The sequence below is a fragment of the Peromyscus californicus genome, unplaced genomic scaffold (genome assembly GCF_007827085.1).
Source record: "Peromyscus californicus insignis strain IS unplaced genomic scaffold, ASM782708v3 Scaffold_8__1_contigs__length_139910024, whole genome shotgun sequence".
NCBI lineage: Eukaryota > Metazoa > Chordata > Mammalia > Rodentia > Cricetidae > Peromyscus > Peromyscus californicus.
The window spans coordinates 10,610,819-10,638,675 of NW_026294606.1; the positions used below are offsets into that span (position 1 = coordinate 10,610,819).

Here is a 27,857-nt window from a genome sequence, read left to right on the forward strand (position 1 = left end):
CACTACCTGGGAACTAAGTATTCAGACATACGAGTCTATGGCAACCATTGTCATTCAGAACACCACAGGAGGAATGAACACAGACAGTAATTAAACAGAAGAACTTCAAATCTGGTTAAACTGTTATTGCCTGCTTTTTTAATGTTATGCAAAATGTAACAGAAGGAATATGACCTACAATTTAATTTTAATTACTTCAGTTAAAACTGTTTGGCTATTTGAAATATGCTTTTGACATGCAAATTATTCCTGTCAAAGTTCACCAGCACTAAAACTCACTTACTCCAGATACCAAGAGAAAGATATTTAGCTCCAATCTTTCTCCTTGAGAAAGAATTATGATTATTAAGACAAATATAACATGGCTCATGAAAAGTAAGATGGGAGAATTTTTCTGCCTTACTTACCAACATAACTAATGTTTGTTGAGTGGTTGCTTCATGTGAACTCCTGACAAGTGGGTCACAGAGAGGGCTGGCACAGGTGGACCCCTGACTGACTTTAAGGGGCTCCCAGTCTGGAGGAGAAATTGAAGGCATACATGAGAGCCTGAAATATATAACATATTTGAAAACACACTGTTGCCTAAGAATAGTCAAGTAAAGCTTCATAAAATGAATCTTGAGGGGTCCATAGGCTGATTATAGGAGCAGGAAAAGGGGTGATTAAAAAAGCAGTTGTTTTTATTGCTATTGTTAATATGTTTATACAGGATACGCTTTGCTTGCACACGACAGCAGATTTCAACCAAAGAAGTCTTGTTCTTGTAACTGCCAGTTGATAAGTTCAGGGCTGACATGGTTTTAGTCTTGACATCATCACTGTCATCTTCAGATCTTGGGCCTGTGTTCTAATGACACCTTGGAAAAGCTGTGCTGAATTGGGCAAATTGGCCCTCAGTGGTTCTAGGCTTAACAGAGAATAATTCTTTCCTGAAGTTTCTAAGAAAACCACCAGCTAGATTTTTGTCATTTTGACTTGACTACCTGCCTTCTCTCAAACCAGTCACCCTAGCCAGGGGACAAAGGATCATTTTGGTCAGAGTTGAGTCAAACAGACACTTACGGAGTCAGCAGTCAACCCAGCTTAAAGCAAACTGATTGACAGGGACTCCGATGTGGTTTTGCATGAGACACTAGACTTTGAAGAAACAATGTCCACTCCTTTCTTGATCTCTGGCTAAGAAACCCTCGCCTCCCCGGGCCTTAGCCTTTCTCCCGCTCTCCTCATGCCGCTGCTAGAGCTCTAGCTTGCTGTCCCTGTCGCTTTTCTCTTCTCAAACTCCAATAAAGTTGTCCTTGGGCTTAAAAAAAAAGCCCATATCACAAAAAATGTGGGACTTTTTAGATTTCAAAATTGAGGCTCAAATAAATCTATAAATGCACAAAAAAGCCTTTTCTACTATGATTGCAGAGTAGAATTTCATGTTCTATAAAAGATCTAAAAATGAAAGCTGAGTTAGATTGCTAGATTTTATAACCTGCCATTTTCAGACAATGGGTAAGTGCTAATTATCTCTCCCACAGCCCTTTAAAAGGCAGAGTGTTATTTAAATAATTCTCCCAGAGATTCAAACACAGATCGGGTGTGACAGCATCTACTCCAGAAAATAAGATTGCTCTTGATGGTTTTGTTAGGAGGTCTGGATCCTAAACCCTAGGTTGGAATCCTTATTGCATCTCTTCTGGGACATGTCATGGAGAATGATAATCCACCTGCAGAGTAATGATGGGTGTGTCTCACAGGGTCTCTAACAAGAGTTAAAATGTATTCTGCAACTGTAAGCCTGGGTGGCAACAGTATTAATTTGTCCTAGGGTAGATAAAAGGAACAGAAGTCCTGTCTAGAGGAACAAGAGCCTGAAGTAGGTATAAAGGTTGCTATGAAGTGTGAGGTGATGGTAGAAGTCTGTCGTGGGTTCTCAGAGGGAGGAACTGGTTACCTTACAGGAAGTGGTAGCTGGTTCACAAAACTGCTGGCTGAGGCTTGCAAGTCACAGGATGCTTACCATGGGAAAAGGGCAAGTGGGATCTTGGGATAGTGTTCGCTCAGCTCAAAGCCTCTCTTTTGTAAACTGACACTTGGTACCCTGTTTAATAGTGCATGGCTCTGTCCCTCTCTGGCCATGGCTGACCCAGGAGACACACCGTATTAGCTTAACATAGAGACTCAGATTCTCCTTCTGGGGACACCTTGTCCCCTCAGCCCAGAGCAAATGCTGAGCACTCAAGGTCATGTCTGCTTGGGAATGATCATAAGGGAGCTTTTGGATTTGGTGCGTTGATGGCTGAGGAGAGACTGTGTGTAGAGAAATTGGTGGAGGATAGAAAAACAACTTGAGACTTCTTGAGAGGTCCTGTGGCTGAGACAGAGACCCCCACAGTAGGAGAGTGGCTCCCTCAACTGAGGTGCCTGAATGGTTAACCCTTTAATTTTGTTTTTCCTTAAGGAAATGTTCCTGTACCTAGCAGTATTCCAGTCAGCAGGATAGTAGCCCAGAGTCCTAGAGACACAATGTCTTGATTCAACTGACTGGTCCTTCATCCCCATCACACTGACATTCAGTTCTCCCCACCTCTCACCTCATAATGCTGTATTTTTTTTAAATCTTCTTTGGGAGCTTTTACTGAAATGGCAAAGAACACTTTCCCACCGCCTACCTCACCACCTCCTCCACCCTCCCATCCACCCCTTCTCCCTCCTCCTACTCCACAAAGCAAGGATTAAGAAGACATGCTTCTGTTTCCTCACTTTCCTTACTCCAGATTCAGTGTGATTTAGAACCTTCATCCATCTGGTAAGTGAGAACCAGCCCGAGTCTTTCCTGGGTCAAGGATCCATCCAGGCTGGCATTGCTCCGTGGGGATCTGCCAAGCGTTTGGGTTACTGTCAGGATCCTTGGACCCTCTTCAGCTCCACACTGTGCTGAGAAGCAGTTTCCTTCACTCCCTCCTGATGCTCCTGATGGACTCTTGTTCTGGAAAACAAATACCCAGAAGGCGGAGACACATGTCACCCCCTCATTTGAGATTTCCCCTTTCAGTTCTTGCTGTGGGTTTAATTTCAACTGTGCTCTGCAAGGAATGACCCTGGGTGTCTTTTTGTAAAAAGGTATATTTATTCACTTTGTGTGTGACAGTGTTTTGCATGTGCATGTGGGCACCATGTGTGCCTAGTGCTTGAGGAGGCCAGAAGAGGGCATCAGATCCTCTGGAACTGGAGTTACAGACAGTTGCAAGCTGCCATGTGGGTGCTGGGAACCAAACCCTGGTCCTCTGCAAGAACAGTCAGCGCTCTTAACCCTTAGCCGTCAGTCCAGCCCCCTCCAGGTGTGTTTGAAGGCAGCAGAATCCTTCTGGGCTATTGAGTGAGCTGAGCTCTGGGGTGTTTTGTCTGAGCAGCTCAATGGTCACCAAAGCCACTCTGAGCCCAGCGGTTTCCAGGTTCTTGTTTTGAGAACTCAAAGGATGAAATCATGGACCACAGAGGGTGAGTTTTACCATAGTGAGCTTAAGAGAAAGAAAATAGAGCAAGTTCCCATAGAGGTGAGGGGTCCCTGGGCTGCCAGACTGTCACTGCCTGGAGGTTTATAGGGCTTCACTGGTTGAAGGGCAAGCTGTTCAATGAAGTTCCCATGTGTCAAGGTGCCAGCATTTTTAGTCATGTCCTCAGTATGGTTTCCAGGAAGGGGTGCTCTTTTAGGGAGAAGAGAGAAGGGAAAATCAGATTCCTGTCCCTTCCCTTTCTGGTAGTTCTGGCCTCTGGCCACAGAGGAACCAGAGATGTTTTGGCTTAAACAGGTCTGGCATTTCTGGCCTCTGGCAAGGATAGGCTGCTGTCTGGCACAAGGACATTTCAGGCTTTTAGCCACGGAGGAAACTGGTCTCCTTTTCCCCTTAGCTGCCTAGTCAGTTTCTGCCTCCTCTTCTCATTGGCATTAAATGAAAACATCTTTAAATGAATTTCTAGAAAGAATATTTATCAGATGTGTTTGCTGAACCTACAACCACAGTAGCTGCTTCTGTTATCACAGAAGCGAAGGGACAGATGAGGGTCACAGCCATCTGTCTTCTTCCATAGAGATTTATCCAATACTGATGACGAGACCCATGGTCATAGGGACCACAACATTCATTTTGCAGGTTCTTAGTCTGGCCCATAAAGAATTTAAAAGTGTTCTCAGGAGGAAATTCGAGAGCAATTGTATCCTCTTAGTATCTTGGAAGGTCAGATAAAGAGTTTGGTTTTGGCTTGGTGGTACATGACTTCAGCATGGAAAAATCAACTCTGATTTGGCCAGTTGGGCCTAGTTCAGGGCCTCATTCTGAGCTCACAGCCTTCTGTATATTTCATTTTACAGTGTTTATAAGAAGGCTACCAATACAAAGAAGGCAGAGGTTCCAGACCACACCAACAGCAGTGATCCTTACAGCATTTGAGGACAGGTGAGGAATCTTCCAAAGCATTTGGTAAGGGTGATTAGTCTCCCTCTGACCATCATGCGTACTATTTTGGGCACATGTCAGAACTCCTGAGCTGGAAAGCTGCATGTAGACAGGCTCCAGAGTTACCCTGATCCACAAATACAATCCAACTGTTCATCTGATGGTTTTCAGGCTGGGCCAATCCCATTCTTTTCTTGTCTTGATAAAACCTTTGGAACCATTTTATAGATAAGGAAACAGAGGGTGAGGAAGTGAAGCAGTTCATTTGTGTTCACACGTGACTTAATGATGGACTCTAGACCTGTCTGTGCACTTTCAAAGATGTCTCTCAGGTGCCCTGGAGGCAGAATGAGTGATTTTTCAGAGGAGTGAGAGGTTCAATGGTCCATCATTTTTATTGTCTGTTGCACCAATACTGAGTGCCTGCACAGATCCCAGAATGTCACCTTTCCTCAGAAGTGATTGGCAGACTACCAGGAGGTTTCCCTCTGGGACTTTGCTAGCATCATTGAGCCTTTAAAATTTTGGAGCTTATGGGCAGCCCTGCTCCCCACTGGGAATGTCTGTGAGGAGCCTCCCAGAGTGATGCTCTGAGAGTGGGGAGGGAGTAGGTAGAGGACAGAAAGATGTGCAGAGAGGGTGGGAGTCGGCTTCCTCTTGGTCTGCCAGCCTTGCCTTCTTGTTGGATAAGGGCAGCCAACCCCTCCCTTACATCTCCAACTCTCCTCACTCTTTCTTGAGTTTCTTATTTGTCAAATATGGATGTCCAGTTTAATAAACAGGCAATCTGAGGCCCAGGGCAGCAGGGAGAAAAGCCCCGGGTTGCAAACCCAAGAATAGGAAGCAGACCTGTCACTGTCGGGTTCCGGGGAGCTGCCCTTCCCGTGCACAGTCGCTTTTTGTTTTTCTGCATCACGTCACTCTTCCTCTGCTCTTTTGAGCTGACGGTGATGAGTCAGGGTACCGCTGTGTGATGGAGGCAGACCATCTCTGGATTCTAAAGATGAGCTTATGTAAGGAAACATCATCTCCTCCAGGGGAAGCTGTGTGCTTGTTACCGTCATTTGGTGAGTCACACTCTCTCTGCGACTCTTTCATCTATGGTCAAGGATGGCTGCACAGTTCACTCCTCCCCTAAAGGAGGTGATGGATGTAAAACATGGGATAATGTAATGTATACATCCCCTCCTGCCTTTCCCTGCATTCTTTCTTCTCTTGAGCCTTACCAATAAACATTAAATCCTGTGCTTCAGAATTTTCTATCAGCCAGCAGAGCTAAGTGTTCAGACTATTTGGCTGGACTGGAGCCAAACTAGTGAATGTGCTGACTAGAACAGAACAGAAATGAAGTGGTGACTAACTTGGGTCAGAGCCTATGTCCTGGAAACTCTAACAAGCCACGGCTCTGCCACCATCCTTGACCGTCAACTAAAGAGACAGATTAATAGTAAAAAGCAGAAAAAGGCTTATTTGGTGTGGCTACACTGGAAAGAAGGACAGAAGCATCCAGTCACTACTGCCAATTCTGTCCTTGGAGTCCCGACGTGAGCTGTCCTTGGAGTCCCGACGTGAGCTGTGGGTTCACACAGAGGGACAGAGGCGTGCGTAAATAAACAGCCCTCATTGTCTCGGCTACAGTCTCCTCCAGCAAGGCCGTCTGACAGGTTGACAAAACGGTAAAATTTCTTTCCGAGAGACAGTTCTTTTTCTGGCTGCCACCAAACTTCAGCCTTTTCCTCTCCCAGCATGAAATTCTTGGGTAATTCCAACTTTGGGGGACTATTGTTTCAAGTCTGGTAGTTCAAGTGTCTCTTTAGAATATTTTCATTTCTTCCAGACCAGTTAGAGTAGCACCTCCTTGAGCCTAGATGTCCAGTCTGGCTCTTGACCAGACGCAGCACAAACTTACAGAGGGTGGGGAGAGATGGAGAGGGAAATGGACAGGGAGAGGGAGAGGAGTTTATGAGCACTCTTGGCTCTGATGCACACAAACACAGACCACTCTGATTTTGAGTTCTAACTGGGGTTGATTTGGCTTTTGCCACAGACTGATTATTTCTACATAACCTAGAAACTCCTGCCTCTTCGCACCATGCCTTTTTCCTCATAAGGATTTAGACTCTTCAGTAGGGTTGGTAAGTACTCAACCCACGAGGTTGCTGTGGTTAATGTGATGAATCAACTCATGGTGGCAGATGCTGAAGAGCTGGTACTCAGTAGCAATAGGGTTGGTAAGTACTCAACCCACGAGGTTGCTGTGGTTAATGTGATTAATCAACCCATGGTGACAGATGCTGAAGAGCTGGTACTCAGTAGGGTGCCAAGTTGCAGCTGGTTTTATTACTACAGGCTAAGTGTGCCTTGTCTGCAGTGCTCGGACCAGAAATGCTTTGGAATTCTAATTATTTCATATTTTGAAATATTCAAATATACATTATAAGATATCTTGTGCATGGAATCTAAATCTAAACAAAAAATTTATATATTATTTTATACATACCATATATATATATATATATATATATATATATATATATATATATATATATATATATATATATATATAAAGAAGTTAGCTTTATATAATATTTTAAAAATTTTGGGGGCTGGAAAAATGGCTCAGCGGTTAAGCCCTGGACTCAGGTATGATTCCCAGCATCCAAATAGTAGCTCACAACTGTCTACAACTCCAGGTCCAGAGAATCTGATGCCATCTTCTGGACTCAACAGACATCAGGCACACAAGTGGTACACATACATACATGCCGATAAGATACCCACAAACACAAAAACACAATTATCATAATAGATAATAATAATAATTAAAGTTTTTTGTATATGAAGCTAAATTTTGGGATGCAGAACTTTCCGTTTGTGGCAAAACTTCTCAGATTTGGTGCATTTCAGATTTGGGGTTTTTGAGGTACTGATGTTCACCATATTACTATTCTCTTACCTTTTTAAAGGAAACTATGCTTTTCACTGATTCCCTAGAATGTCCAAGAATTTTGTAAAAAACAAATGCAATCCATTCATTTCCCTGTACCTATCTCAAAGTCCTCAGGATAAAATGCAGCAAAATGCACACATGTTCTTGCTTGGTTACACAGTGTGTGCAGGATGTTTGCATTCATGTCTCCTTTTCTTTAGTCACCACAGCACTCCTGAGAGTCAGGTGATGCTATTAATTTTGTATTACCAGTAAGAAAGCTGAGGTTCATGAGTTTGAACCCGTATTACAGACATGGCCTGGGTGGCTCTGTAGACCTGTACCATCTCTGACTCTCCCTCCTGGAGAATGCTTAAGTCCACCACACTCCTCCACATCTCTGGAGCTGGCATGCTGTATCATGTCCCTATGCTTTTGCTCTGGCTGTTTGAAACCTGGTCCCCAGAATGTGGCATTTTTTGGGAAGATTATGGAGGTGCAGCCTTGTTGGAAGATGTATGTCACTAGGAGTAGGCTTTGGGAGTTATCTTAGTTAGTGTTTCTATTACTGTGAAGAGACATCATGACCATGGCAACTCTTATAAAGGAAAACATTTAATTGGGACTGGCTTACAGTTTCAGAGGTTTAGTCCATTATCATCATGGTGGAACATGGCAGCATGCAGGCAGACATGGTGCTGCAGAAAGAGCTGAGAGTCCTACATCTTGATCCACGAGCAGCAGGAGACTGTGTGCCACATTGGGCATAGCTTTAGCACATAAGACCCCAAAGTCTGCCCCCATCAATGACATACGTCCTCCAACAAAGCCATACCTCCTAATAGTACCATTCCCTATGGGACAAGCATTCAAACACATGAGTATATGGGGGCCATTCCTATTCCAACCAACCACCACAGGGGTTTATAGCCTCACCCCACTTCCAGTTTGCTTTCTTGGTGCTTCTTCTATGGAGCTGAGAGGTGATCCCCTAGGTTTCTGCTCCTGGTGCTTGCTGCCCTACCTCCCTGCCATGATGGACTCTTATCACTCTAGACTTAGAAGTCAGGACAAAGTCTTTTGTTGTTTAAGGTGCTTTTGGTCATGGTGCTTTATTACAACAACAGAAAATTAACTAATACACTGCTTCTCTACATAGAGTTCCTGCCCTCTTATCTTTGTCTGGAAGAAATATAACTATGGAAATTCAAACCTAAACACCATCCTTGGGCACTTTCTTAGCTTTCCTCACCCAGGTCAAGTTTAATTCTTTCTGCTCTGTAGCCCTTGGTGTGTTCTTCTCACATGGTGATGTCATACAATATTCCAGCCATGTATTTCTTGGTATAATGTTTCTTCTGAGACTGGGACTGTGTCCTGTTTTCCATTGTGTTCCTCATACCAAGTTCCATGACAGGCTGATAAATCAACACATTGGTTTAACCTCTCAATATTTTAATATGAGACTGCCAATGGGAGACTCATGGTCCTTTAGATTTTAGATTGGGTTGAGGCCATTGGTAGAAGCATGGTTATTTGAGTGGAACAGTCTACTGGCTAGTCTCAAAGGCATTGTCTTCTGGGGTACCTTGTCCCTTCTGGCTGGTTTCCAGAAATCAGGGCTGATGTTAGCCAATTATTTTGTACAGCTGTATCACCAAGAGAAGCTGTCACCCACCAGTCTCCAGACTTCAAAATCTGATCATGGGTACACTTGTTACTTGGCTGTAGAGAACATCCTTAAGTTCGTGAAAACAATTTCTTTTCCATTTTCAGAAAATATTTGTGGTCTAATATGAGATATTAATAAGTTCAATTCATGAAAATAGCTTCCAAGGGCTCTTTCTCAAAATCATAGGAAAAGCAAAAGTGAACTCCTTCACGACAAAATGCAAACTTTGATATCATCATCTACATACCCAATACTTATAAGATGTTCAGTTCTTGTTTCCCAAATTTAATAGCTCCTTAGACTTAGCCTCCACGTAGCAAAGATTTGAAAATTTGTTGTTGTGATTGGAAGATTACCAATAGAGGCAGGATGTCTGAATTATTAGGAAAATATCACAGTACACTGCTTCTTAAAATAAGTAAATAATACTTACCAGATACTTCTAGAATTGTATACATAAGAACTTCAGCAAAAACAATGTAGTCTTTTAAATCAATGTCACCTGCCTTGGCCTCACAGGTTAGGGAACCTACAAGTCCCATAAGGTGTGTGAAGGAGGAAGGAGAAGAGACGGGAAGGGTCTTGTGGCGACTTGTGACCACAGGGCAGAACAGGCTCTCTTGAGACTACTTCCCTCTCCAGTGGTTCCTACAGAAAAGGACAGAAGGACTTGGGTGCACATTTACGGTTTGGGGGTAGAGTTTGGCTGCTTGTCTCTAGAAGCATCTGAGTATGTCCATGCCTGCAGGTTGTCCCGGTCATTACTGCCCTTTGTGTTGCTTCAGGCAGTGGTCAGTCTCAGGACCACTTTGCTTGGGCCCGTCATCCTTTCTGAAGTACAGGATTCATTCCCTCCCACCCCCACCCTCTCTTTTCTTCTGACTCTTGGATGCTACCCTTTCCCAGAATCTCTTCACTTCACGGTGCTTCTTCCCAGCTCTTCTTTCTCCTGGCCACAAGACCACATTACTGTTGAGGAGATCTACTTTTCTTTTCATATCCCTCAGTGGCTCAGCCGGACTCAGGTAAAGGAGTCTTTTTTTTTTTTTTTTTTTTTTGCTTGTTTCTGTTTTTTTTTAACATAATTTTTTTATGATTCTTTGGAAATTTCACATCATGTACCCCAATTCCACTCATTTACCAATCCCTCAATATTTGCACTTTAACACTACAGTGTCCTCCCCAAAAGAAAATTAAAAAAATAAAAATAATAACTAAAAAAACCCACTTTGCTCCTCCATCTTTCCCACCTCTCCATCACCTCTTCATTCACCTTGGTGGCATTGGGAGCCGTGGTGTCATGCAGTCTACCCTTTTGTCCAGACAGCTTCTCTTGCAATTGCTCACTGTAATGAGTTCATGGTCTGGTTCAAGGCCTCTGGTTTTTGATATACCATCAATACTAGACCCTCAGAGAAACTCCTCTCAGGTATCCTGCTGTTGCTCTGAGTCATGGAGATTCTGCTGCTCTGGTTCCACAGGACCAGTCCCATCACGTGCTCCAGTAGGCCATAGATAGGGTAGATGTCGGGGTGGGCCAACTCAGATTACTGGATGTGGGCCTTTGTGGTAGCTGAGTTGGTCAGTTTGGGCCTCTGCTGGGACTGACCCCCCGCTCAGGCGAGTGGCAGAGCCTGCTCTCCTATGCCCATGATATCTGTGTCAGCTCTCCCACACCAGTAGCGAGGGGTGGGGCCAACTCTCCCAGGACTGGGGCAAAGCCAGCTCTCCCATTGGAGCAGCCAGGGAGGGGCAGGGCCAGATCTCCCAGGGCCAGCAACAGAGGGTTGTCTCAGCATGGCCCTCGGATTTCAACATGCATGGTTCTCATAGCACCCCACGCCCTCAGTGGTAACATGGACCATAGGCATCAGCATAGACCCTAGCTGCAGCAGGACTAAGGACCCAGACATGGCCCTCAGCAGAGGCTTGGGACCGGATGTCACCATAGTTCTGGACAGCAGTACAGGCCACTCAAATCAGTATGGCCCTGCAGCAACATGGCCTTCAGACACCAACATGGCCTCAGGTAGTGGCAGATTCCCCGGGCATCCACATGGCCTTTGGTGATAACAGGAGCTGTGCACATCAACACAAACCACAGCTTCTTCAGGACCATGGACCCAGGCATGGCCCTTGGCAAAAGCTTGGGTCTGGATGTCACTATGGCTCAGGATGGCAGCTCAGACTGCTCAGATCAGAATGATCCTGGTAGCAGCATGGCCCTTGGATAACAATGTGGCCACAGGTGGTTGCCCACACCCTGGGCATCTGCACGGCCTTTGGTGGTAACAGGAGTCACGGATATCCACACAGACCCTGGCTGTGGTAGGGCCATGGACCCAGACACGGCCCACAGTAGCAGCCTGGGCCGGGACATTACCATGGTCCCAGGTGGTAGCACAGGCCAGCCTCTTCCTCACGGCCTTCACTTCTTCAGTTCCGCCTGTCTCAACAGCACACGAACTTCTCGCTTCTCCTTCCCTCTGGTTTCTCCACCATATAATTACTCATTGTAACGGTGCCCACCTGCCTGGCTCCTTGAGGCACTGGACAGGCCTATGGGTATCTTTGTAAAAGACTCTTAATTTCACAGGTCTCTACTTCTCCTTAGCTTGCTACTCTGCTCTTTCCAGCAGCCTCTAGACACCCCTTGGGTGTCTAATGGGCATTTCAGAAACAACACTGCCCAAACTGATCTCCGGTTCCTTATCACACCTCCCTTTATTCTTTCTATCGCCTCTTCCAGTCTTCCCCATTAGTCACTTAGGTCAAAACCGGACTCACTGTCGATTCCCCTGCCCCTCGTCCCCCACATCCAATCCATCCCACACTGATGCTGGTTTCTCCAGGACACATCCCCACCATGTTCTCTTCTCTTCCAGTTCTGCCGTCAATCAAGTCATCTTATTTCCTTCCCGGTATTGCAGTCACTTTTCCACCAAGTCCCCTGCTTTTGCTCTTTCCTCCAACTCATGGGGTCTTAAGAACTCAAGAGACTCCCAACAAGGCATTTGTACTCCAGTAAAACCCAAGCCTCCGACCAGCACTTCTTGTTTTCTAGCCCCTCCCTCCGTCTCCAGCCTCGCCTTAGAGCATTGCTCCCACTCACCACACCGCAGACACTGGAGGTGCTTTTTGCTTCTTAAACACCCCATGCTCTCTGTCTTTCATGGCCATTGCCTTGGCTACACAATTTGCCCCCCAAACTCTTTTTCTAGATCGTCACAAAGTTTTCTTCTTTTCGTTCAGGCTTTGGCTCAGTGTCGCCCTTTCTCCGGGGTCAGGAAGCTTTCTTACCTGCTGCATCGAGAGTGGCAGTATCTCTGTCACACTGCTCTGTTCTGTTTCGTCACAGCACTTGTCCCTACCTGATATTCTCTCGGCTCCTTTGTCACTGGCTGTCTCCCTCAGCTTACCTGTCTGCTGTGGGGATCAGGGGCCTGTTTGTCTTGGGCACTGCTATAGCACAAAGAGTTGGACTTGTGAAAAGAAATAGATAAGTGTGGGGGAGGAACTGCTGAATTGTAGAATAGTATATAATTTGTTATTTCTTCCAACTTTTCTGCAGTGAGCTTTCAGAATTTTATGCTAGAGAAAAAAAATTAAATTTATTTAGAGAGACAGTCTTACTGACTAAGCAATTGAAGTTTTCACAAACTTACAATGTACAATGCCATTTAATCTGAAAACATAGGAATGTGGCAGCCTCTTTGCTAAGGTTAAGCAGAAACCATTCTGCATGGCATGAGGAAGTGTTGTGTCCAGGCACTGCCCTATCCTTTCTCAAGCCTTGCAGTATTCTCAGAGAGTAACCCACTCTCTCCACTTCCCTTCCATCGTTTTGTTCATAAGGAGTCTAAGAAAGGTAAGGCCATCTCCCCAACACTGTGTGGTCCATACATGGCAGACAAATGATCTTTCAAGAAGGATTTAGGTATTAAACCTGCAGCTCTAGCCCTGGATGGTGTAGCAGGAATCTTAAAAGTTCTTATTAATAAAATCAAACCCGGAGCCAAGTATTGGAGTGAACACTGGAAGATCAGAGAGACAGAACAACAAGCCACAGCTAACCTCACCTGGCCAACTAACTTCTCAGCTGATCTTGTTTCCTCAGACTGGAAGCTTCTGTGTCCTCATCCCAATGGCTCTCAGCTGAACTGTGCTCGAAAGCCTGAAGCTTAACCAGTCAAATGCTTCTAGTTCCTGGTCTTCACACCTTATATATCTTTCTCTTTCTGCCGTCACTCCCTGGGATTAAAGGCTCACTTCTTGGGATTAAAGGCATGTGTCACTATGCCTGGCTGTTTCCAATGTGGCCTTGAACTCACAGAGATCCCAGAGGGATTTCTACCTCTGTAATGCTAGGATTAAAGGTGTGAGTGCCACCATTTTCTAGCTTCTGATTAATATTGTGGCTGTTCTATTCTCTGACCCCAGAAAAGTTTATTAGGGTGCACAATATTTTGGGGAGCACAATACCACCACAGGATGGTGACAGTCTCAGTTCAAAGCTCTTCTCCATTGGTTATTATTTTTAAGCCCCACAACTTTAGGAGCTGAGGGTGACTAGTCCTTAGCTCCATCTGAATCAGTTTCAGGGGAGAAAGTTGATGTCTTGTCCAGGTGGCAAATAGGTTCCCAAGGTCACCCAGTGAGCAACCACTGCTGGATGCTCCTGGGTGGGCACACCCCGACCTTTCCGGAGCTGACTTCTATGCAGGAACACAACCAATTCGGCAGCTCTCCCTAGGTTGCTCATCACTCTTGTTGCCCATGCCTCTGATTCCAGAGCTGATGAGAGTTTCCAGGGAAAAGGAAGAGAATCCCATTGCTGTGCACTTAACTCCTTCACAGCATGCTAAGAAAGTGTAGACTCAAGCCTGAAGTCCTTTTATAAGGAGAACGTTAGACTAGTTTTGTAAAAAAAGAGATTGCAATGATCTTACTGTGGAAGCTAAAAAGCCAATCTCATAGATGTAGAGAATGGAAAAACAGTCACCAGAAACTTAGTCAGAGAGGAGGAAGGCTAAGGTGAGATCAGGTAATGGTTAACAGAATGCACTTAGATGCGACAGATTGAATTCCAGTGTTCCATGATGCAGTGTGTCTATAGTCTACAAAAATTTATTAAGGATTTCACAAAGCATCAAAACAGAGGAGTTGAAAAGTTTTTAACACAAATAAATGATAAATATTTAAGGAGATAGAATGTTAAATATCCTGATTGGGCACTATACATCATATATATATATATATATATATATATATATATATATATATATATATATATATAACTCTACTCCATAAATATGTACAATTATTGTCAATAAACACCAGAAGCTCACTGTGGCTGGAGAGGAGCTTAGAGGAGACGCGTGTAGAAAGGCGTAACTGGGAGAAAGGAGAGAGAAGTCCAGCTGAGCCTCTTCAACCAAATACCTGGCACTCCCTTTGGCTATGGAACAATTCCCAAGCCCATAGGAGGGCTTAGCCCTATGTAACATTTACTTTTACATAGAAAATATTTGATACAGAATTACAGCTATCATTGCTAATATTAACACATTTACATGGACGCTACAATGACTCCCAGGAAAAGGATGAATGTGGACCCTTGGAAAGGATTCATTACTTTCCTAGGATCCTACACTGATTGATTTTAGGATTCTTCTTCCACAATGAATTTTAACCTAGAACATTTAAGTTTCTGAAATGCTGGCTGAAGCTAGCCTGGAGTTTTTTTCAAGGTCCTATGAACAGTGCCTGCAAAAAGTTCCACAGACTCTTTCATGACTAGACCCCATTGACAGGAGACCCCCCTCCACTAACAATTTCTCAGAGAAATGATTCCCAGCCCCAAGATGTTTCCTTAAACCACTGTGGTATCCCAGTATCTCACAGGCAAGCCTGCTGATTTCAACTCTCTCCCAGCTTTGCTAGTGCAAGGCTTCACACTGTGGGCACCGTGGTGCTGCCAGACACAGGGTTTCCCGGTGGTGGTCGTCATGAATCCACAGAAGCCTGACAAGTATTTAAGCGCTTGGGCCAAATGAAAAGGAATCCCTTCTCTGAGCTCAGCATTACTTGGGAAGAGTTCCCACTGCAGTGACAGACAGTTCAGAACTCTGCTTCTCCACACCATTGTCAACCGACTCTTTGTGTTTCCAGTCCTCTGCCGAAAGCAAAGTTGCAGTTTCAAAAGCCTGAGCTGGTAAAGCTTTCACTTGGACAAAGAAATGGACACAGAGATTTCCCCAGGATTCAGAATTAATCCTAAGGAATTTGATAATATGAATTTGGAAAGGAAAGCCATCCCCTAGAGAGAACACATGGCCCAGTAGCTTCACCCAAGTCTCACTTTCTTTTTTCTAAGGAAAAGCAAGCTACCCTTAACTTTGCAAAATAACACACCTTTCATTTCTTCTATGAATCAGACACTTTTCTTTGCTCCATCAAGATACTTGGCACAAAAGCTTAAGGGAGGAATTGGTTATTTGGGCTCACAGCTTCAGAGAACTCATTCCAGAATCCTTTCATCCGTGGATTCCAGACAGGCAATACTTACAGCAGTAGGACTGGGTGGTGGGGGCTGCCCACCCCACGCCACCAGGCAGCAGGAACCTAGAAACAACCAAGCATAACCCTCACAGCCACATCCCCAGTGACCTGCTTCTTCTGAGTTCTATCTCTTCATGTTTCTACCTCCCACAATAGTGCTACCAAGCTTGTGGCCGAGCCTTCAACATGTGAGCTGGTAAGAACAGTTTGTATTTAAGTCATGATCCTAGACTGGTTCAACTCCTGATGTAGATGAACACAAGCTATGCTGTGACTTAGGAATAACAGACAGCTGTCATTCTTCTTCATGATGAGAGAAAAATTGGTGAATTTCAGGCGATCCTTCCTAGGGAGAGATTTTCAGAGGATGATGGTACATAACAGGAGCTGTGTTGCTTGGGCTGGGGATGACTCAGTCACTGTACATCCACATAGGTGCACTGAGCACGCACTGCCTGCAGTAAGTACTTCATCGTCCTTGAGGTCATTTCTTGTCTTTGACGACAAGGTTCTAACTTAGAGGCTTCAAGGATCTCCTAAAAACTGTTGGCCTATCCTTCTTACAGTCTGGTGCATTATAAAGCCAACTTGCAGATGCAGTTTGCTCTCAGCCTTGAGTCTATAGCATTGATTTGCTGACCATTGTACGTATGTCTGACTCTCACATTCAAGCTGGGACTTCCGTTCATCATCTCAAGTGCAGGTGGGCATGAAAGATCCCATTGCTTCTGTATATTATCAAAGTGACTCATCACCTCAGGGGGCAGCACTGGGTTTTCATCTCACATCGGGTCCAAAAAGGACCAATTAGAAACGGGCTAACAAGAGATCCTTCAGGGTTTCCACCCAAGTACACTGTGGTTGCTTGTTTCTCATTAGACCTGCACATGAGAGCTTTTCAGTGACTAGCTCTCCAGACAAGGTTGCTGTGAAGGCTACCCAGTGCTGCCAGAAAAATGGAGTCAATGTTCTTCTTGCCATGGTTCAGATACCAGTCGTTAAACAGAAATACTGTGACATCTGCTTCCTCTTTACCACAAACATGCAGGTCTAGCAAACAGAGAACTCTGGATGACCATGCTGTGCCTTATCTGTTGTTTATGAAACTGAACATATTGCAATTATGGATCAACTAATGAGTCAAATCAGAGGAGGCACATAGAACCTACAATGTGAATGGCAGTGGTTACGTTTCCTTTGCTTTTTACAAGTTGCTATCATGTTCTTTATCCATCACTTACAAGCCCATCATTTGTATCCCAAATTTCTCACATCTGCCAACTCTTGCACTGGACCTGAAGTGCACACTAGGAAGTAGCTTTGTACCACAGTATTGTTCGCTTAGCCAACTGGCTCTTTGGGGGATGAAGAATGCATTTTAAGTAAGCTTTAACAGCACCCAAAAGTGAAATATCATTGACTGTGCATAAAAACAGCTACAAGAACATCAATGGTGGAAACAAAATCTTGTGGATGAGTGACCCTGAGCAGGAGGAGGCCACCATGTCTGCACATGTGTCCCCAGCTCATAGTAGACGGAGCCTCAGCAGGACAGCTCTGGATTTTTATGGAGTGACGCTCATGGAGTAAAGTGTGGACAAGAGTCAGGGGTTAGGTAGGATGGATGCATTCCTGTGTGAGGGCGGGCACTTCATAGATGTACCTAGACTGGGGAAATCCTCTGGCCAGATGGGCAGCCTGCCTGTGCTGCACAACCACAAACACACTGGAAAAGCAACAGCAGGGCTGCATCATTCGGACACTAGCATCTCACATCCAGCTGAAAATGGCAAGTCCAGGGGGTGAGGGCCAGCAAGATAGCTCAGTGGGTAAGACACGTGCTGTGCAACTCTGAGATTGATCCCCAGAACCCGTGTAAAGGTGGTAAGAGAGAACTGGTCCCACAAATATGTCCTCTGGCCTCCACACGTGAGTCACAGCGAATGCATACCCCCACATCACATACATACAGATGAATGTTTTAAAAAGCAGAGGATGGTCTTTTACGTTGGTCTCGGGTTCTCTTGGCTGTCTCTCTCCACTCCCACAGCTTTTTCAGAAGTCCTGCATGTATGCACTGTCAGTGATAGGAATGTACAAGGCTCATCTTCATCCCTCAGGCCCCAGTATACCTCTACTTCAGAGACCTCACTGAGCCTTTTCCCTGCACTGATCATTGGTTTTCCTGTTCTTCTCTGCTCCCATGAAACTGGGTGTGTGCCATTCTGATGACATACACACACTGAACCCCTAGGATGGGACATGAGGCTTAACAGAGAGGAGGATCCACACACACCTGTCAACATCCCCGTGCCTTTAATTTGGTAATACAATGTGTTTCACAAACCCTACATGCTGAACACTGTCTCATTTGTGAAATGTGAGGCAAAGCCTTCCACGTATTTCCACCCTTAGAGAATGGCTGTGCTAGCATGAGAAGACATAGACCTGAATAGACTTAGTGGTACATGAGTGAAGACAGGACAGGCACAAGACTGAAAGACTGAAGCGAATGTCTGTGGTTGCTTCTCAATGGGGAGAGGCATAAATGATTCTGACTTTCGCTTTAAAAATCTTTTTGTATACCTTTTATTATTAATTTTCTTCTTTGACAACTTCAGATGTGTCTATAACACAGTTTCCCTCACTCTCCATTCTTTCCTATCTTCCTCCTCTGCTGTCAACGATCCTTCTCTTTGCAAGTCTCTTCATATTCATGTCTTTGTGGTCTGTCTTGTGATGCAGAGTTTAAGCAGGACCATTTGTGTGACCATGGATTTGGAGCTTAGGCTCACCTTTGGGTATGATTAAAAACAGTGACTGCCCAGACCTACCAGTAGGCAATAGTTCAGCAGGATGGAGTATGGCCCTTTAAATCCCTTTCTTGATCCATGCTTGGCTGATGGCAGGCCCAGTCTAGTGCAGGCTCAGTGCAGGATCCATAGCTGCTGAGATCATGGCTGCGATGGGAGGTCATACCTGGAACACAGCATCTCACAGCCCTTCTCCCCACCATCCAGTTTTTACCTCCTTTCTGTTCTCTCTTCCACAACGTCCCTTGAGTCATAGAAGTCACAGAGAAAGGGCTTTAAGTTTCTGGTTTGGACTTCTAAGGTTACTAGGAATTTGCCAGATTTGATTAAGGGCCATTCCAGGCAGAGTTTAGAACAGAATATAAAACTGCATAGACTTTCCCCCTACACCTACCTACAGCTTCACCACTTTCTTTTCCAAACTGATGGACATGGATTTTTCGCTCAAAATGTTTACTAAATATTTTTTGTGAATGTTTTTGAAAAGCAAAATTTCCATCTGGGCAGAAAAAATACCAAACAAGATATCCACATTTTTAAAAGGTCCTGAAGAAAGTCAGAGTACGAACAAAAGCAATAGCATGTCAATAAGCAGTGCAACTTGTACTGTGCTGGTGTGGAGAGCAGAGCGCATGCTGGAGAGGAAGGCATTGGAAGGCGATGGGCACAGGGTTAGCGAAGGCCCTACAGACTGACAGTGGAGCTGGTAGATGGAAAGGATTTCACCTCCCAGCGATCACTCAGAAAAGCATTCCAAGCAGAGAGAGGGGCTGGTGAGAGGCTGAGGAGGTGTAGAGGCTGTGTCCAGAACAAGAGCGGCAAGTGGCTGGATGGAAGAGGGCACAAAGTGGACACATTTACTGAGTGACATCCCAGAACCATTTTCCTGAAACACTTAGGAATTTGGACTGTAACTCAGACCAAGAGGAGACTCTTTTGTCTCCTGTTACTCTTCTTAAAGCACAACACTGTCACCCGGGAAAAGAAATCTTGATTTGTCCCTAAAGGCTTGTGCAATCTCAAGCAACCTTCTAGAACAGAGATGCTGTCTCCGGATCTGTCACTCAATTGCAGATGGAAGAGAGGGCTGCAGCTTGATCTGATCATTTTCAGAAACAATTATGCATTTTTACTGATCTCCATGGAGACCGCTCTAATACCAGCACTGTTCCTTTTATGCCCTATTTGTAGTTGAAAGCATAATTATTCCTCCTTCAGATTCTCTTTGGGACCTGTTACTTATTTAGGGAAATTAGACTCTTTGGACCAAGTAGTAATCAGACTTTCATTTTGTTAATTGTTTCAGCTCAAGAACAAAGTTGTCAGCCAGGCTGGGAGGGGTGGTGGTGAAGGACTGTGATCTTAGGTTTAAAGGGTGGAGAAGAACATTTAAGGCTCTAGCTGTCTTGAGTTCAGATTCTGTTGTGTGATCTGGTCAGGTTGCCCATCTCCTCCAGCTTCAGCATCCTTGTGAGTAAGCACAAACTCTAAGACAGTGGCTGGCCCAGGGTAGGTCCTAAATACGTGCTGCCTTTCTCCTTCTCCCCTTTTCCTTTATTACACTTGCTTGCATGAAAAATACCATTATAGCCTTGCATATCCCAGGACAAATCACTCTGCAAACTGAGTTTATGGAGTCTGAATTATTATTTACTTTCAGGGATTTCACTGTTGCATTACCTTAACATAATCTAGCAGAAAACGCATGAGTTTTTGTGTCGGGTTCAACACAGAGCTTCATGATAACAGTAACAGTTTATTCTGAATTGTGTATTGTATTTTAATAACATGCTAATAATTTCATAAGCAGCATCTTGATTAATCATTTTGCCCTAAGAGTGGGCACTCTGCCCATTTATAGCTGAGGTGCTGAGCATTGAGAGGAACTGAATTGCCTAGCATCATAAATCAGGGGCTTAACTCACTCTCTCCCCAGGACTCTTTATCTTTACTACTGAAGGATGGGGGTGGGGGCAGGAATGGCACGTGTGGCTCTCAAGGCAGCCTGTCATCAAAAGGTCTTTCTTGGACATTCAATACTCAGTCCTCTAATCTAGAAATACTCTCAAATAGAGAACAAATGTGCTGAACATGAAACCAAACTGTATGTATCAGCCAAAAACATCTACTTAGCTATTTTATAGTATATAAAAATCATCTTTTTAAAGCTATTTTCATAATTATGGTCTATCATTTTGGTGGAGGCTTGCTTATAAATTTCCCCAAATATTCTATTTTAGGTAACTCTGTGTACTTTTGAAAGACTGTTTGCTGAGGGTGTTTGTTGTTCACAGTGGGAGTATAGAGGGTCACGTCTGTCACTCACCTTCTCCTCGTTCTTTACAACTCCTCCTTAGGTTGACCTCAGATGAGTGCCCTAAAATGTTTCGTTCTCCATCACCACGGTGTTGATTAAATGAATCAAGCAAAGTACAAAGCACGCAAATGAAGGTTTGTGTTTTCCCCCTGGGCTGGTCAAAGCCGCAGACACATCTGACCTAGTGACTGCTTCTTCAGTCCTGCTATCAGCTCTCCTAATCCTTGTGGGTTCCAAACCCCTTATCTCCAGAGGTGAAGCCAACACAGTGTCTGCCAAGGGAAATCAGGAATGATTGACAAGCAGTCTAACATTACAAATGACTGGAAGAGTCTGGTTGAGTGTCAGACAAACAGGAGTTCAAGCTGCAGCTGCAGCCAGCCACTTGGCCTTGGACTAGTCACTTCAGCCTTTTAACCCCAGTTCTCTGTCTGTCAAACCGAGATAATGCTATCAGCATTAATTAGCATCTAAAACATGACCATGAACACTTCTTACAGGCTACATACAGTGGTCAGAAATTACCTCCAACCTTTGGACCCATTTTGCCCATGGCTTTTTAATTATTAAAGAATGAGTCTCAGCATACTATATTCTCTCTTCACCCACTGGACATTAATTATTTTCAAAATTAAGGTATCACATACTTAACCTTTCTTCTAGAACCCCTGTCTTATAAGGCTTTTGGATATTCATTTTCTTCCATGTTTGATTTTTTTTGGACATAATTTTCATTCCTTGGGCATATCTTAATGATGAAGTAGAGATTCTACTGATTAAAAGAAATAGCCAATGGTAAAAAGTTATCTTTGTCAGTGGTAAGGATGTCAGTGGTAAGGATCACTGGTAGATGTTGGTATCACTTTATCCCTGCTTTTAAAAGCAGGAATGGAGAGGGGGCCTGAACTGGCCATCTACTGTAAGCAGACTGATGACTACCCTAATTGTCATCAGAGATACTCTATCCAGTAACTGATGGAAGTAGATGCACAGATCCATAGCCAAACACTGGGCTGAGCTCTGGGAGTCTTGCTGAAGAAAGGGAGGAGTGATTGTATGAGCCAGGGACATCATGATGGGGGAACCCACAGAGACAGCTCATGGACTCTGGACCAACAGTTAGGGAGCCTCCATGGTACCGACCTAGGCTCTCTGCATGTGTGTGACAGTTGTGTAGCTTGATCTCTTTGTAAGGCTCCTAGCAGTGAGATCAGGACCTGGCTCTTAGCTGGCTTTTGGGAACCTATTCCCCATGCTGGATTACCTCACCCATCCTTGATGCAGGGGGAGGAGCTGGGTCCTACCTCAACTTGATGTGCCGCACTTTATTCAAGCCTATGGAAGTCTGCTCCTTTTTGAATGGATTGGAGGAGGAGTGGAAGGGAAGAGGAGAGGAAGGGAAGAGGAGAGGAAGGGAGGAGGGATAGATGGGAAGTGGGGTGGGGGGAAGGGGAGAGACCAGGAGGAGAGGAGGAGAGAAGGGAGGAGAAACTGCAGTCAGTATGTAAAATAAATAAAAGTTATTTAAATAAAAATTTTAAAAAGCAGGAGGGTAAGACTCCAAGGTGGTGTCTTACTACCTCTGGATCTGTGTACAGCACTAGATCTGCCAGGAAGAGATGCCGACTGATGCAATAGTGATCTGTTAAAGGGGTAACTGGTTGCTTTCTAATTGGATTTGAGGTTATTCCACATTCCCATCTGATATTGTAAATGTGGTTCAAACCCATGGCAGGGAAAGTCGTAGTTCCTAATGAGAGGTTATGGCTCTTGTCTTGCTAAATAGATATGCTGTGCCTATCAAATTGCCTTTTAAATAATTATGTTTCTGTCCATATATTAGTGCTGTTGTCAACTTTGTCATTAAAGAACCTTCTTCTGCTCCTCCTCCTCCTCCTCTTCCTCTTCCTCCTCCTTCTCCTCCTCCTTCTTCTTTTCCTGGCACCAGTAACTGCAGACAGAGCATGATCAAAGTACTGACAACATATGATGATTGAATGTTCGGCTGTAAAGAGAACATCTTTACGACTCCATTCAAGGCTCAGAAAACATCACAGAGGAGAGGGCAGAGAGAGTGTAAGAGCTTGAGGATGGGGTGGAATGCTGTGGTATGCTATCTTCTAGGCATGCTTGCCATGGTATGGTATGCTATCTTCTAGGCACTCCATGGCCACTGTAGTCTTGAACTCTTAAGACATCTATGAACACCTGTACAAGACCTATACAAAATTGGGTTCATCAACAGTGTGTCATGAAGGACTGGGGAGGGTTCACGAGGCCCTGCCACTCCTCCCAGAAGAGTTATAGGTGCTTCATTGATGGTGGAAAACAGAGAGACATTTTCTTCTCTGGTATAGCCATTGGTAAGATGACCGTGCTCCTATAAGCAACCCTAATGAAACCCGTTGGGACCCCCCACGTACACACACACACACACACACACACACACACACACACACACACACACACGTCATGAGGGTCAAAGTGGAAGAGGAAGGGAATCAATGGGAGTGGGAGGGAAAATGGAAGGTAGTTAAAGGTGAATATGATCAAAATACAATGTATACAGATATTAAAATGGCATAATGAAATTTATTACTATGCATAATTAACAGAGGACAGTAAAAGCGTTATGCACATACATATATTGCTAAAGAATTGAGCTAATGTCTCTCAATTTTTTTTTACTTTTAAAATCTTTAACAAAATACATTTGAATTCACACAAAGAAGCTTGTACATCATAACTTAAGTTGATTCTATTCCAGGGATGCAAGGTTGGTTCAATATATGCAGATCAATAAGTGTAACACAATACATATGCAGATTTGAAGACAGAAATCACATGATTATCTCAATAGACACAGAAAAGGAATTCAACGAAGTTCAACATACTTTCACGATGAATGTCTGAAGAAACTAGGAATAGAAGAATTCCTTGCAATTTGTTGAAATAACCTCAATTTCATCTCTAATTTTAGTAAGTGTCTTCTATGTCTTCCTTTTTGGTTAGTTTGTCTAGAAACATCAATATGAGACAAGGATTACCTCAGTAGACTAGTAAAGCCTATACTGACAACATCCAACCAACATCGTACGAAATAAGGACTAACTGAAAACATTTCTTCAAAATCTGAAACAATTCAAGGGTACTAACTCTTTCCACCCTCCCTCAGTACAGTAGCTGCAGCAATAAGACAAGAGGAAGAACAAGAGGCCTATACATAGGAAAGGAAGAGGGAGAATTACCCCTGCTGCCCATAACACAATTCAGTTCTTAAAAGACCTTAAGGCTCCTGCCAAAGCCATGGAAACAGGGGTGTGAAAGTTGTCATTCTTTGAATATTTAAAACATAATTATAGGTGTTTTGTTCTAGGCTTGGTATGGACACCCGGCAGCATTATATCTATAATGGAAGCCTAGGCTCGGGCCTTGTGAGCCTGTCACAAAAGGGCAGAGGGTGAACTACATGAGGAAAATACCAGAATCAAAGGCAGTCAGGCACTGCCCGATGCTTAAGCAGCAAGGGATCATGTGCATGGTGGTGGTCAGAAAGATTATATGATCTCCTGACATGGTGGCATCTTTGAGTACACACTGTGGTTTTCCACAATGTCAAGATCTTCTAGGCACTCATTTAACAATATGTATCCCCATCATTAAGTGATTGCAGCCCATAGTCTGTACAGGACAAGCCTGAAGACATTTCCAAAATATAACTGAGAGGCTAACAGTTGGCGCAAAGGATCATATTCTGAAGTGTTGGTCTATATTGTGTATTCCCAGTGAGCTAGATTCTCTTTTATATTTTCCTAATTTTTATTTTATTTGTTATTTGACTGTTTCATATATGTATGTAATGTATTTTGGTCCTATTTATTCTCCATTTCTCTCTCTTATTCCCCTACAGAAGTGGGAACAGACATCCACCCAGTACCAGGCCTGGCTTCAGAATGCTAATGTCATTTTGTTTTCACTGCGGCCCTCAACTGTGGGGCGACTGTTTTCTACGTCTTTCGAGGTAAGACAGATGCAGAGGTCATGCCTGAGATCGTGCCAGATTCGAACAGCCTTGTCCTTAGTGCTTTCCACACCGACCTCGGAGATCCTCCTCTTCAGCTTCCTCTATCAGTGAAGGGCCCAGGGCCCCATCACCCTGGATGGGTAGATGCAAGGGGACCAGCTGCTAACACGGGCGGTGTGGAAGATCCACTGCTTCCTTTCTCATCACCCATTGCTGGCGGCTGCTGGTGTTGAGACTGGGGGACACGGCCTCATTCCAGCTCTTCTTCCAGATCCCGACTTAGTGCTCAGACCCGCATCCCTGCCTGCAGCAACAGCACAGTCCCATCTTGTCTTAACACCGCTGTCCTTGTTATACTGCATGACAGGTGTCACTTGGTTGTTTGATTTTATTTTTTTAATGACAATTTGCTATGACTGTCTCTCTCTTTTTTTATTTTCCGCTATTTTGTTAAGCTTGTCCCTCTGAGAGATTCACCTTGAGTTCATCTCCCAGAAGCCCAGTCAACCAGTCAGGTATCCATCTACCTGCCCAGGCACCTGTGTGTCTATTGGAAAGTCCCTGTATGCCAGACAGGCTCTGTGTTAGAAGGCAGAGGTAGCAAAGGGGTGGGGTGTCTGTCATGTGGGGATCACCATCTGTGGACCTGGGTCTCAGGATCCAAATCTTCCATTTCAGTGGGCTAAAGGGCATGGGAGGAGAGACAATGGCAAGATTGCTGTGACTGACCCTTCTTCCAGCTTGGAGGAGAAGGGCAAGACAGCACAGCAAACAGAAGGGGAGACTGACTGTGACTTTGATGTTTACAAGCTTGGGTCTGGTCCCCGAGGGGAGAACATTGGCTTTTACCACCAGAATCTCTGCTTGCAGATAAAGCTAGATGCTGCAGTTCTTTGCAGGCTGAGGCAGACTGGGGGCTACTCAGCTATCTTCCTCCACATTTTCTTGACTTGTGCCTATTGCCATGTCTCTTTGGTTAAATCTCCCTGGAAACCATATCAGTTCTACTGCCCCTGCAAATGACATCTTGCCCCTCCCCTAGTTTTTGTTGTTTTTTGTTGTTGTTGTTTTTTGCATGCTCACTGACTTAAATCTCTCCCACTGCTTATTCCTTGACACCAATTCAGTGTGGAAAATTCCAGATGCCCAATATTGTTCACAAATCACATTTCTCTGCTGATGGTACAGGGAGGCTTTCCATAAGAGGACAGATTAGGACAGCATTCTGTGAGTGGGAAAAGACAGTCACATGCCTTCAGTATATTGTTCTAGAAAAAGACAAATAAAAAAGAAAGGGTCAATGCCTTAGTTAGGGTTTCTATTGCTGTGAAGAGACATCATGACCAGAGCAACTCTTATTAAGGAAATAATTTAAATGGGGCTGGCTTATAGCTCAGAGCTTTAGTTCATTGTCATTATAGTGGGAAGCATGGCAGCATGCAGGCAGACATGGTGCTGGAGAGATAGCTGAGAGTTCTCTGTCTGGATCAGCAGACAGTGGGAAGAGAGAATGACACTGGACCTGGCTTGGGCTTCTGAAACCTCAAAGCCCACCCCTAGTGACACACTTCCTCCAACAAGTCCACACCTACTCCAACAAGACCACACCTCCCAATAGTTGCCAGTCCTGGTGAGCCCATGGGAAACATTTTCACTCAAACGGCCACATTTGATTTCTTATCTGTTCCTTTGTTCCTTAGAGAAAACACAATACACAATTTGTGGCCAAAGAGAATTTGAAGACAGGACACTGTATTTTTTCTATGTTAGAAAGTCTGGTCTTTTGAGTCATGTCTGGAGACTCAGGGTAGGGTGATCATGATCACATAATGATCTTTCAAGGGTTCAGGAACTTTGAAATGATGGGTAGTGATGGGGTGAAGTCTGAGACATCAGCCAAAGCTCCTTCCACTATTCTGTACACGGTCCCTTCTCCACCCTCCTGGAAGCACACCCTATCAGCCATAGGGGCCATCTGTAGCCTAAAGTCAAGATGAGCAACTGGAAGAAGATACTAAACACGGTGACTTTGCATCAAGAACTTAAGTAGAAAAGATGCAGATGTAGTCACTGTATAATGGACAAAAGTTTGCATTAAAACATGCATATGAATGTTTCTCCTGCATATCTGTATACCATGTGCATATAGTGCCCATAAACACCAGAAGAGGGTGCACAAGACAATAAACCTGGAAGCCATTCACTCAGGGTGCCTTTGGTGTCTGTCAATCATCTGACACTCTAGCTCCCTGGATTAAAGTACATCCTGTTGCTCTCAAAGAACCCACATTCCTGGCACATTTGGAGCCCATTTTGGTTTTTCTGTTTGGTTAAGTTCCAACTGTTACCTGTCAGTCACTTGAACAAGATTCAAATGTGATATAATGTAAAAGCAACATAATGCTGTGCCTGTGAATGTCTCAAGACATCCAAAAAACTCCAAATTCCAAATCAAATTTGGATTCAATCCTATGCCAAGTGGGTGCTAAGAGACTGAATATTGGGTTTCATCTTGAATCTAGATGTTTCTGCCTTCCAGCAATGGTAGGACTCAATCATGATGAAATGACACAAGTAACCTTAACTGTGTCCTTCTGCTCTCTACATTGTCTCACTCTTCCCTAGAGCCACCTTAATGCGATCAATCCACGGAAGTCTGCTTAAGGAGTATTAGGGAAATTTATTAGGGTAAATTGAGGAAATACACTCACAAATACAGAACCAAGTAGATGGCTGAAGTCGTCCTCTGATCTGATTGGGAGCGAATCCACCTGGCAGTTTGATGAGACCAGGAAGGAGGCAACAGGGAGAAGGAGCTTGTGACCCTTCTCCCTTACCTTTTAAGAGATCACAGACAATGGCAAAAAGCACCACCTCCCTTGGGCCCTATAGCCCAAGGTCATGGGCAGAACAAATAACACTACATCACCTGCTACATGACATGGCATTGATTACACTCAAGTATAAGGCACTACATGCATTAGAATGATTTATTTAGTGTGGGGGAGTTTCAGGTGTGTGTGTCCCATGGTGCACATATGGAGGTCAGTGGGTTGCATATCTGCTTTTACTTCTTAGGTTTCAGGAATTGAACTC

The 27,857-nt window shown here is 44.3% G+C and overlaps 1 long non-coding RNA gene across 1 annotated transcript; it reads left to right on the top strand.

Moving 5' to 3' along the window:
* Positions 1 to 2,174: 2,174 nt before the first annotated feature.
* On the top strand, positions 2,175 to 26,968 carry LOC128104335 (uncharacterized). Its single transcript, XR_008215962.1, has 4 exons — positions 2,175 to 2,797; positions 4,361 to 4,445; positions 20,778 to 20,871; positions 24,648 to 26,968. It is a non-coding gene; the product is annotated as an uncharacterized LOC128104335 (long non-coding RNA).
* Positions 26,969 to 27,857: the final 889 nt, after the last annotated feature.